Genomic DNA, 13,611 nt, shown 5'->3' with positions numbered 1-13,611 from the left:
TAACTAAGAGCTCATATTGATGTTATGAAAGTTCATAACCAAAATGCCGTTGAGGAAGTTGAAGACGGAAAAGATCGTGAATACAATGAAGACCAGTCTCAAGGTTCTAGAAGAAATCGATTAGGATGAAAACTGCTAGACTAGTCATAAGACAACGAAACGTTCTTTACAATGTGTTAAGTTCATCTTATTTTGAAGAAAATTTCTGCATTAAAACTTTAATTTATAAATATTCTAAGAAACAATTATACAATTTTAATAAGGATTTGTATCATTTTTTAAATTTCAACATCGAGTCAAGCATTCAAGTGACCAATTGGAAAAGCATCCACAGTTAAATCTCTAAGTTTTAAGATAATATAAAACAAACAAAAAAGAAACTGCTTATTGAAAATATCGACAAAAAAAAAATCACTAACTAATAATCGGTAAGATTTCATTTTCCAAGTAATACAGTCAATAAATATGAATCATCTCCATCCTCAAAGCAAAAAAAAAATGGAATTCAATAATTGACTATTGAAAACCGAAATTAATGCAAACAAAGAGGGCGAAGTCCCTGCGTTCACAATGAACAATCGATTCATAAACGTTCATTCAAATCGGATTTCGCGAAGAGAACTCTCCGGAATCAATGCTTTTTCGACTTTCTACATACACACACGGGCATATATAATGCACATCATGTATGCAAATGTCGGATCGTTTTCGTGTGGGCTTTTGTATCGCCACGAAACAGCGCAGTTCATTTTAATTGAATTATTATGTGACCGTAATTCCTTTTGATGAAATCAAATAATCCGGCTGCATTTTATTCGCGACCCAGCGGAAACAGTTTCCACGCAATTTAGCACGCGAAAAAGTGAAAACTAAGCAGAAAACGAAACATTTAAAATCATCAAATTGGCAAATATCGAGTGTATTGGTCTTTAGACCATTTTTTTTCTAAAATAGAAATGAAAAATAACCTTCAATCGTCATTGTGGTATTCATGTTTGGTACCAGTTGGATAAATTCTTTAAAATCCTTTAACTGTTTTGTAGGAAAATACTATTACGTCCTTTATATATTTTTTTTCTACCTGTATTAAGCGGGATACCTTAACGAGAAATAACAGGTAACGTTTACACAAAAAGAAGTTTCCCTGAAGGTATATGTATTTATCTTATCCATGGAAGAGACTACAGTGGTTTGCATTTTCTATACCAATGGAGAGAAACCATGGAAATGAGGGTTTAAATTCTTTAGCGGCACGCGATGACACTACGATCCGCGCTGACCTATAAGGTGGAAGAACACTCTTTGGATACGTTCCCCAAACATGGACAAATCCATCTTCGTTATTTACAATATGCCGAAACGATATGAAACTGAAACAGAGCGTTTTATCGAAAAGAATCATAAATCCGTGTTATTATAAGCAATAAACTTCAGTCCCGACGGAAAAATCAATACGAAAATAGAGGTTACTCCACTCCTCCAATTTTCTAGTTTAAAACATGTATTATGTACAATATTCTCTAAAATTCAATAAAGAAACCATTTTTGACAACAACTGTCAAACTGACGTTTCAACTGTCAACTATTAAGATGTATCATATTTGGTACATCTAATTGACAGATATGTCACTAAGAAATCTGTCAGTGTCAAACTTAATACTAATGTAACATTGATTAATTAGATAATTCAGAAATAATTCTTGACTTTTTTTACAGAAATATTTAAGCATAATGTTAACATTGAAAACGTAAAATGATTTATTACATAAAGACAAAGTACGTTTCTGCGTTTATTTTTATTTATAAAATTTAAGCGCTCAGAGTAATGTATATTTAATGCTGCATAGGCACTATGCGTGACAAAACACATAAATGTTTGTCAGGCGTACCTATTACAACATACATATAATTCTATACAGTTCCTAGGTTAAATTTCTCGGACATCGGGTTTATGACTTCTGTCAAATGTCAAAATTAAGAAGATGCAACATAATATTTTAATTGTCGTATATCTTATAAATTATATAAGATAAATTATAAAAAACAATACAATTAAATTTGAAATAACAATTACAAGATTTTTAGTGTTGTTTTCGTTATTCCATTAAACGTTTTATTTTTAGTGGTTCGATTTATAGAACAAAAAAAAACGCAATTAATGTATGTCCTTGCAAGCATGAATTGCACCCAAATCAATGTAACGCAATTCATTGGATATTGTATAGAATTCATGTTATTACCTAATAAGAAGTTCCTCATTTCTCAGCTTCGAAACATATTCCAAGAAATTGACATTAATTCAATGTTATTGAAAGAAAAGAAAAACTGGAAATTGTTTGTTACAAGATGAAATATTTTTTCTATCTATTGAATTTATACCTTTTGTAGTTAATTGTAATTAAGTATTAAGTTGTGTTGGTTGCATTGGTTTTTATGGATGTTTGGTGAAAGAATGTTATTTTCTGCTGTTGGTAAAGTCTGGTTTCAAAAAAAAAGAACGTTTTATGGAGGTCGTCTTCAAGGAGGAGGTAGTATGCAGGTAGAAAATGGGACTTTTTTTACGTTGCACAAAGCTGGCGAGGTATGAGCGAATGTTTGTGTACAAACATGCATCGTCGAGAGTGTTTTGACCTTGTTATTTTGTCTAGGACTCTGAGTGGAGGTAAAGAGAGAGAAAGCGAGAAAAAGATATATTAGTAGACCAACTAACGGATCCTCGTTGCACCACGAAGCGCATACGTTTAAGACATTTCGTAATAGCGAAGAGTAATATCATATCTGTGATATAGTATACACATATTTGCTTTTGACCATATTTCACTCGACGAGGGTTGATCTTGTTTTTCCCTTTTATTTTTCCAAACGCCAACTGCAAATACATCAAGCTGAAATTTCAACGGGGGATGACAAGTTCAGGGCGCGAAATACACGGAAGGGCCATCTACCATCTCTCTTTTTCTAGCACGCACCATCCGTGCATATCTCTCTCTCTCCCCCTCGTCGTTATCGATTTTGAAGGAAATCCGACAACCAGAAACAAATCCATGACATGCCCGTCCTCACCTCGCCCAACCGAATTTGTCACCTATCTCCCGTTTGTTTTTATTTCGAAAATACGCAGGAGGGAGGACACAATAACACCAGAAAACAATAAAAGGACAAAGCGAGTGGAGGACGAAAAATGCCATCAACAAAAAAAAATTATGTACAAAATAAAATACAAGGAATTTTTAATTAAAATTTTAAATTTATACACGTTTTTTTATGTATATGGGAAAAGAAGGGAAGGGATGCAAAAAAAAAACTTCTCTCGCAATTATTAATTAAATTCTCAAAGCCAGAACTTCGGATACGTTTACTTCGACAGCTGTCATTTGCATGGCCTTTTCCGTTCCTTAGCTTCAATCAACGTGCGATGCAGCACATTAATCCACAAAAACGAGGATGAAATTACGTAATTAAGAATGTTGTGCCATTACTTGTACGCTTTAAATGATATAATCAATACATTTACCTCAATATATTCCATCACATTCAAATTGATTAAATTAAGTTAAATTTTTACTACTCATCAACAACAATCAACAATAATTACATAATTAAAATATATCGAAAGAACTATCGACTATATTTACTATTCATAAGGAATTACAAACTTTAATCTATTTTAAAATATAAAATTAAGTATAATAAACATGTTCTGTAACTAATCATTCACTTCATACTGAAATCTCACAAAACAGATATAAAAAGTAGTAATCATCTTCGATTAATGAATAGAATAATTAAAAACTACAATTTGGAAGTCTTCTAATTTCATAATATTTTCTCTTACAATTTTTCAAAACCAGCTTCAAATTCAGGTAATAATACTTATATAAATTCTCAAAGCATAAATAATTTAATTAAGTATTAATAAAGAAGAACAATAAAAAAAAACAATTAAATCTTTGAAATATAACTAAAATAAACTTTATAAAACGCTTAATCATCGGACTAGATAAGAACCACACAAGTTCACATAATTATCAGAATTAACTGACAAAACAATACAGACTTTGAATGACATATATAAGAAGGTTCATTAAAAAAAAAACTAAGACCGCAAAAGTACTCGACACAAAACGATAGTGAAGTGCGTTATCACATAAGGAAGAACGATAACTGGGCATCTTCAATTGGTGATAAGAAGTGTAACTCCGACGATAATACCGAATCTATTTCGAACCAAGCGAAAAGCGAATCTATTTCCATCGGTCTTCGGATTTAAGATGGTTTCATCAATTACCGAGCGCGCATATATAATGATTTTTTTTTAAAGCCGAGAGATTTTTATGCTCGGTTCATTTACGTTCGACTAAAAATAGATACAAGATACCGACCGAGAGGAAATAAATATATATATATACAACACATACACACAGAGACGAAGAGGAGAGAGAGAAAAAAAAGGCGAGGAGAAAAGAGATATATGGTTCAAGTTTAATTCCAGATTGGACAGATGGAATTCGAAGTTCAATTAAGATTGCATATTTTTTTTCTGTTGTTAAAATGAAAATATTTATGTTAAAACCAAATTTAAAACATCAAATAACGATTAATACTTGTTATCATTATAATAGTTTAGATTAATAACATTAAAAATAACAGTAAAAAATCTTGAATATAATTCGAACTCGTTTAATTAATAAAAAAAAATCTTAACAAATTAAAATTCGCACGACCCATAACTTCCAATATTTTTTTATATAGTTGAAGTAAATTTTAAAATAATGATTTATTAAAGTTCAGATTTGGAAATTCAGATTAACATAGGGCGAAAGTATCTTAAAAATTAAATTCGTATATAATACGCAACCACAACTTCCAAGATTTAAATTGAAATTGCATAAAACGTTAAATAAATTTAAGTACAGTAAAAATCTTGAGTATTATTCGAATTCGTATATAATACGCATGTTTAATTTAAAAAAATCTTAACAAATTAAAATTTGCACGACACATAAGTTCAATATTTTTTTATATAGTTCGAGTAAATTTAAAACTAATGATTTATTACAGTTCAGATTAGGAAATTTCACATACGTTGCTAGTGTACAATAGACATGTTTAATATAGGGTGAAAGTATCTTATAAAATTAAAATTCGTATATAATACGCACCCAGATTTTTAATATTTGCATAATTTTTGCAAAACGATTTTTTTTAAATAAAAAAAATACAAATAATAAGAAATGTGGCTGTTAATCATTGCCACTAGATTACTTAAATACCTCGCATACTACGTCTACGATGAGTCCGGTTTGCAAATTTCGAAACATTTAATCAAAATTTAAAAGTGATAAAAAAAAAATACACAAATTTCTTTTTTTGTAAATAAATTATCGCTTTATTCATTCATGTCTCTTTTAATGCAGTTTATTTGTATACGTTTTAAAGTCCTCGATTAGTGCGGCTTCAAACATTCCGCTATTGGCTGACTATACCCTGCATAGTTGATGAACAGTGAATTTTCGTAATAAACGACCCAATAATGATCAATTATTTAAAAAAAGAAATTGTAATAAATATTTGTACAGGAAACTTACAAATTAGCATCATTTTGATAAAAAATGTGGATTACATCGAGATTCATATAAAGCTAGTTTCGTTATAAATGTCCCAATCATTCAATTTTTTCAAAAAAGAAATTGTAATAAATATTTGTTGGTTGTACACAAAACTCTTACAACTTATTATCATTTTGATATTGAGATTCATATAAATCTATGGATTTTTATACCAATCGAGTAAAATTCGTTAATTTTCAAGAGCTAACGAAAATGAATACAAATTCTGCGAATTATACTCGAATTTGTACAATTAACAGTAGTATATGAAATGATTCGAAGCTGCGTATCTCAATAGATTTATTTTACAATATATTTTTTGATTAAGAAATTGTCTCTTTGGAAAATAACAATATTCATGCATGGATTATGGAAAACGGTAAACATCTTCGATGGTTGGAATTTTGAAGGGACGGGCATTGTTTGCCAGACCATCGATTCGTGTTTAATGCAAATGAAACTGCATCGGATATTATTAATATCACGCGGAGGAGCAGCGACGTCGTGTGCCATTATTGGAACACGTTAATTCCATTTTTCATTTCGCGTTGCAAACAATATGGAAACACGGGGCACAATGGCCTCGAGCCGTTCATAAATTTATACATTAATAATAAAATTATGCGAAAAATAAACTCTCGGGATTTTCATATAATGGAAATGTTTATTTTTATATTTTATGATCGAGTTAGTACAAATCCATGTTCGTAATTTAAATTTAAAAAAAAAGTAATTAATTATACGTAATTGATAAATCCAATTTTCAGGCATAAACATTGAAATATTGTGTTTTTTTTATTAAATGAGAAATGAAAAGAATTTGTGCAATGTATAACTTACTTATGTTGAGACCTTTTCATTGTGGTTCGACGACTCGACCCACCTTTCTCTCTCTCTCTAAAAGAAAGTACGATATTTTAGAAAATCATCACAGGAACAAAGGTGAGCAAATGAGAAAAAGCAATATTTTTCTCTTTTGCATAATATCCATTATGGAAATTCAATACGTTTGAAGAACACATTTTATGACACAATTGCAAGAAAACCAATAAATAGTTTTACAAATTAAGTATGAACCTTTCCACCGAGGCTATTATCGAATGACCAAAAACTGTCAAGTATGGACCATCTGGAGCTTCTGGTAAATGCCAGATGGGCTCTAATTGCTATACGCTCTAATTATGGGTCGAGTAACATTTTTTTTCTTCAGAAAATTGATGCAATTTAAGCCTCGGCCGTCGCAATTCCAAATGCAAAATAAGACCCTTATAATTCAAATTAAGGTTGCTTAATTAACATACATAAATTTTACATCATTCATTTCAATAATATATAAATTAAAGTAAAAATAAAAAAAGGAAATAATTTTCTTTTTTCTCTTCATATTTTATGGAAAAATTACGTAATTATGACCTATGGTCAATAGCCCTTTGTAGCAGATTAATTTGTTTTTTTTTTATTTTCTTGTTATATAACGTTATTTTTTTTGTGATTATGTAGTATGATTTGTTACAATAATTGTTTTAACGTAATTTTTTATGTTTCATATAATTTTATTTAGTTAATCAAATTTTTAAAAACAAGCAATTTATTATAAATATTTTATAGTGTGTCAATTATAATTGTGTCAAGTGATACAAACAAAATGGAAATGTAAAGAGATAAAATGAATTTAGATAATTGAGAGAAGTAAAGAAAATCAATGAAATCAATATAAAATTGGATAAAAGTATTATCTAAAAATATTAAAAAAAAAACCATAAATATTAATATCTAATGTAAATACCAAAAGTTATGTTCAAACTTACGCACAAATTTCTTATTTAATAGTCAATTTACAATCAGTTCAAATATATGACATTGATACAAAAATATCCAGTTGTAAGTACGAAATCGTGACTTTCAATTTAGTTGAATTATTATTGAAAAAATGCAAGTTATGTAAAACAAACAATTTAGCAATTATTCAAGTGATATAAACAAAATGGAAATGTAAAGAGAACTAATGAATTTAGGTGAATCAATGAAATAAATATAAAATTTGAAAAAAAACATTTTTTTCTGATAATACCGAAAGTAAATAGGGAAAGTTATGTTCAAACTTACGTACACATTTCTTATTTAATAGTCAATTTACAATCAGTTCAAACATATGACATTGATATAAAAATATCCAGTTGTAAGTACGAAATCGTGACTTTCAATATAGTTGAATTACTATTGAAAAAAATGCAAGTTTTGTAAAACAACCAATTTAGTAATAAAAAATAATATGCAAATAAATTCAACGCAATCGAATTTGTTTATAATTAGATTGCAAGTCATTTTCAATATATTTAAATGATTTGAATTGGATCAATTTTGTCGAAAAGATTAATAAATTATAAAATTTATAATTATTATTTATTAGAAAATATGTTTTAAATGTTTACTTACGTATATACAAAATACACGTCAATATTGACAATTAATTTCGTTAAAATTATAAACAATCTGTCGAAACACAATAGTTTGAGTAACTGCGGTATAATACGCATATGAATGCATGTCTTTTGATGTATGCTAACGCCAGTATTGATTTTCTCTGGTTTTAATAAATGTATTATCTCCCATGGCTTTTATCATCATTGTATGTACTTTGTTCACTCACGTCCTTTGGTTTGTGACTTATATATAATATATAATTTTAGTTACAAAATTTTAAAAAAAATGTTCGTAAAAAATGTACAAATAATAATGGGAAAAAGTGCAGAAGAATACAAGCAAAAACGGACAAGGTTAAATTACGTTACATGACTCATCGATTGATAGTTCCACTCAATTGCACCTTTGATGAGGGAGAGCAATTTCGGTGGTGATTTTAACGATCAATCATGAACGTAATTAATGTGTTTATTTATCCAACAAATGCAATGTTATTAACAAAAGTTGATTATTTCACAACAATAATATTCAGTAATTTTTACATAATCATTTTTAACACTTACTAGAAAACAAAAACGCAATATTTTAATTTAAAAAAAAAAACCAATGCGTATACAAAGGACTGTAGTCAATAACTTGTCAAGGACTAATATGTAAAGGACTGTAGTTTTTTTTAATAAAAATCCAAAAATTATATTTTTTTGATCTTGTTGGCAAAGATCTTTATATCATCACGATGGTCAAGTCAAAGCCTGGCATCTGCAGTATAATAATTCCATTTCACGAGGAGAAAATCCGTACTTCGAAAATGTTCTGTTACGTAACGCGGTGTTATTGCAAAATGGAGGGAAAGAAAATAGATGTGAAATTCGCAACAGGACGTGGGTTTTACAGAAGAGAGGAAAATAAATTATACGAGCATACAAAAAAATTAAACCCATGTCATTTTCTAATATTATTAACATCTTCCCCGTCAGTTCCATGCAAAACCAAAAAAAAAAGGAAATGTTATGCATAGTGCGGTTTAGACCAGTTCACGAGTTTGAAAATTTCAAAACAAGCTAAAACTTTATTTCAGCAAAAATAATAGTAGACAAAATGATCAAGTCTGCGATTTATCTTTGTATCAATTTAGTTCCTCGATTAGTCCGGTTTCAAATAGATATTGGTGGAAAACTATTACCCATACTAGGCGAGATATTGCTGTATTCGGTTATATGCATATTTCAGTGGTTATTGATTGATAAAGTAGTGACTGACTGAGTACTGTCCAATAAGTGTTACTGATTAGTGAAGTTAGCACAAGGTATGGGCAGTTCGTGTGAAATTCGATACAGATTTATTATCGGAATTGCAGAGCGAACGGGGACCATCCACAATTGAAACCGGATGTGGTAATAGTGGCCTTAGATGAACGAACATTACGGGATAGCTTATTAACTGCAGTGGTTAATACCAATTGACAGCACATAAAAGATGGAGCGAGCGCATATCAAAAGGACGTGGTATAAACTGCACGCAATGATAAAAAAAAGAGCATGCAAGAGAAAATCAATAGTGCCGTTCGTTACATGCAGATGTAAAAAAGTATGGTTTAAAGATATCAATAGTTATAGTATTGTTCAAATTATATTAACAAAGTAAACATTACATATCAACTTAATTGAATATCAAAAAATATGTTTATTATGAACATGTTATTTATATTAAATTCGTAATCTATGTACAACAATACTCTTCAAACAAATATCTAAAACAACACATAATATAGTTTCGATCAATCCGGATTCTCTATAGTCCGGTTTGATTTTTTTTTTAAACGAACTAGATTTTAATTCAGCAACATTCAAATAAATTCTAAAAAAATCGTACGAAAAATTATTTTTGTATATATTTTTAGTCAAGTATATATTTGTGCAGTTTATTATTACGCGTTTTTAAATTCCTCGATTAATCCGGTTTCAAACCGATTACCCGCACTATGAGAGGTATTGCTGTATTTGGTATAGAAAGATATTTTTTTATGTATATACTATTAGTATTTGTTTTATATATAGAATAAATAATAGTTAATTAATCTCAAAAAATTTAAATTTTTCTCTAAAGAAATTTAGTTTTTACTAATTTTTCTTTATAACATTTTTATGTGCAACCTCATTTTTTTTCGAAAATTTATGTGTGCACATACTAATAACTTAACGAGTGGGACGCATATAAACGTATTTTATTTCACATTAGCATTTCTAATTTGCAAATTTAAATTAATTTCAGCCAGGAAGTAATTCCCACAAGGAATAACGCAATTTTTTACATATTTTATTCATTAATCATAATCACCACTACAAAAAAATATATTTTTTGGTTCAATTATGCAAATCAAGGGAGAAGTGCCTATGCAGAAAACATTTTATAATTCCATAAGTAAATACAGTGGAACCTCGCTTAACGAACAAAATGAATTGTTAGAAAAAATGACTCGCTTAACGAGCGATGTTTCACATAACGAGTGTGTACACATATTATGAGTATTTTTGAATACGTTTCACAATACGAGTAAAAATCAGAAAATTTTGGAACGGATTAAACTCGTTAAGCGAGGTTCCACTGTATACACAAAAACTAACAGTAATTGAAAACATTAATAGCAACAAATATGTTTACAGCATTTATCCAAATTGGATTTAATAAACAATTAATGAAATACATCAAATATTTGTTTAATTAGAAGACTTGAATTATCAGATTTAAAAATAATTTATTATTTTATTATTCTTCAAATTAAGTAATGTTAAAAATCATTCATTCTTGTGCATAAAAGTTTCGCAATATAAATTGAGGTCAATGTTGAAAATATTTATTTAAACTTGACGCTCACAATCTCACTATTATTTTAAAATCAATAATAATTATTGATTCCTAATAAATATTTATGTTTTTCGTTACTTTTTTTTTGTTATATAAATATTTAATTTCTATTACTTAAAAAATTATAATAAAGAAAACTTAATTTCTTATATGATATTCACATAGTTTCTTAATATATTTTAGTTCAATAAATTTACATTTGTTTAGACAATTTGTCTAAATAATGCATATTATTTATTAAAAGGTTTCCCAATTACACATCAACCGCAATATTCTGCAAATCTATTATTTATTGTCACATTTATTTTATGTTTGCAGTAAATTATTGTGAACAATAAATTTTAGTTTTAAAAATGAGCTTATTTCGATTTGATTAATACAAAATTGTTATTATCATATTTACATAAAGTAAATATAGCAATCGTTACAATTCTTAATAATTTAATTTAAAACTTTTACTAACAAAATGAAAATATTCTTTATAAATTATAAAATTATTCAACTTATGAAAACCTACCAATTCAAGACAATTTAGTTTCATAATTTAACTAGGTACAAACTTACATGAAACAAAAAATAAAGACACCCGAAAATGTAAAAATATGTTAAATTTGATTTTTTTTTTAAATTATATTTATATAATAATATTAACGTTTATTGCAATAGTAACATAAAACAAATACATATAAATAATTTCAATTATTCATTTACATTTTTAATAATGATTTTTCATTGAAACATTTTTATTGTTATTAATGTGCAAATGTTAATATTTTAATTACAAAAATTTTAGAAGTTATTTGAATACTTGGTAGTTATTATTTAAGTTGCAAATTAACATATTTGAGAAATAAATTATGAAATTTAAAAATAAAATCATAATTACAATATAGTTACTGACGGAAATTAAAAATAATTTCTTACTTTACCAAAAATAGATATTCAATGGGTTAATAACGATCTGTACACGTGTACAAAGCTCTGAAAAATGGAAGTATGATAAATAACAACGAGAGACAAATTATCTGTTTATAAAACGAAATAGAATAGAGTTGTGATAAATTGCTTTACAGTTTAGGGTTTCATTTTATGAAAACCTAGCAATTGAGGCCAATTTAGCCAGATAATTCTCGTCTATGTCCAATACTTTGTATACAGCAGCACATAGGATAGTACCAGAAACAAAAAGGGACAAGTTTTTGGGTGTGTTCTTTGTACATTTCTAATCGTGTATAATTTCTATAGGTTTTTTTTTAAGGGTATATCGATTATTATGTGGGTCTAGTACTTCCGGACTTTTCAAAATAATTGAACAAAAGCGTTTTTTCAGTTGTTGCTTATTTAATTTCGAACAATCCAAAGTTCGTTTGGTAAATGCAGCAACACTATGTTATATACGTGTGTATGCAGCGAATGTGGAGGCAATGGAAACGCATCCTAGTTGGCTTGAGTCTGTCTGTGTCTTACATTTTGTGTCTGTCTTTTTTTTCTGTACGTTCTCTCGCCTAGTGCTTTTGGTTTTTGGGGGGCCTTCGACGAGACTCGTTTTGCGGTTAAAGATACATATTTTTTTTTTGTTAGGGTTTCTGTTTCAGATGAAAAGGGGGCCTCCGTTAAGGGAAGAGCGCGTGGGAGAGAGAGACCGAAGGGTCCGCAGGGTTCCTGATAAGGAGGCAGACGGGCACCCCAAACTGTGCGTACCCCAAGGACGGAGTGTACACCGAAGTGCCAGGACAGAACCTCACCTGGGGCCAGGGCTCCGCTTCCTCTAGGTCCACGGGATGTCGAAGCAATCCGTGCACCGATCCATTAGACTAGAACACTTTGTACAGGTTAATATACACAAAACAAAACACTCTGTATGCACGTAGGGCGAGATCACGTACATACGCTGGTTCGCACCCGAAAGGAATGCGCGTGCGCACCAGCTGGACACGGGGGGTTGACGTCGGCGCCGCGCGGGGGCGCCACCCGACGGCGGACGTCGCTCCTCCCACCGCAAAGCGGAAACGCCGTCCTGGCCTGTCAAAAACACATGGGGGGACGCAATCCTCCGATTTGTTATTTGTTTAAAGACCTTTTTGCATCCTCCCCCTTTCCACTTTATTTACCCAGCTTTCCGATGGGCACACAGAAATACAAAAGTAAATAAACCACATAATCCAAACAAGCATACGCATTTGTTTACTTTATAGTTCATAAGCCAACTTCACTCAAAACAATTGATCATCAATTGACAGTTACCAAATTTAAAAGTAAGAAATTTGTAATCAAATACACATATCACTAAATCTGACTTACCACATTGAGTTCGATATTCATATAAAAAAAGGCAGCAAAAGTCTTTAAGAAGTGCAGAATCACAATATAATAAAAGATAGCATAGGCAACTTCATAAGCACAATACTTGTCATATACTTTTTCTAATTTCACCTTATTGTAATATTTGGTTACGTAACACGTTATTATTATAAAATGGAGGGAATAATTTAAAATTAGTAAATGAAACAGTACGTGGATTTTATAGAAGAAAAAAACTATTTTACTCAAAACAAACGATAATGAAAAGTAAATAATACATAGGCAACTTCTTAATCACAATACTTGCCAAGTACTTATACAAATTACTTGACGAAATTGATACAAATATGTATTACTACTCATAAAATCAGTATTGCATACATAAAATTATTAAGTAACGTGCTTAAAAAAA

The 13,611-nt window shown here is 29.4% G+C and overlaps 1 protein-coding gene across 2 annotated transcripts in view; it reads right to left on the bottom strand.

The window, feature by feature from the left end:
• Positions 1–12,799, bottom strand: part of LOC108567140 (titin homolog) — a 36,859-nt gene extending 24,060 nt beyond the window's left edge. Inside the window, exons 1-2 of one of the 2 annotated variants that reach the window (XM_017927437.1) lie at positions 12,785–12,799; positions 12,644–12,720 (exon numbers count right to left, since the gene is read on the bottom strand). The gene's annotated coding sequence lies outside the window, so the exon portion shown is untranslated. Of the gene's footprint in view, positions 1–6,449; positions 6,507–12,643; positions 12,721–12,784 lie in introns of those variants that run through there. The other variant, XM_017927436.1, reaches the window with a different exon arrangement.
• Between the last annotated feature and the right edge of the window lie 812 nt (positions 12,800–13,611).

Source organism: Nicrophorus vespilloides, unplaced genomic scaffold (genome assembly GCF_001412225.1).
Source record: "Nicrophorus vespilloides isolate i.1.1-1 unplaced genomic scaffold, Nicve_v1.0, whole genome shotgun sequence".
Classification (NCBI taxonomy): domain Eukaryota; kingdom Metazoa; phylum Arthropoda; class Insecta; order Coleoptera; family Silphidae; genus Nicrophorus; species Nicrophorus vespilloides.
The sequence above is the reverse complement of the archived record's forward strand: the minus strand, read 5'-3'. Positions and strand labels throughout refer to the sequence as shown.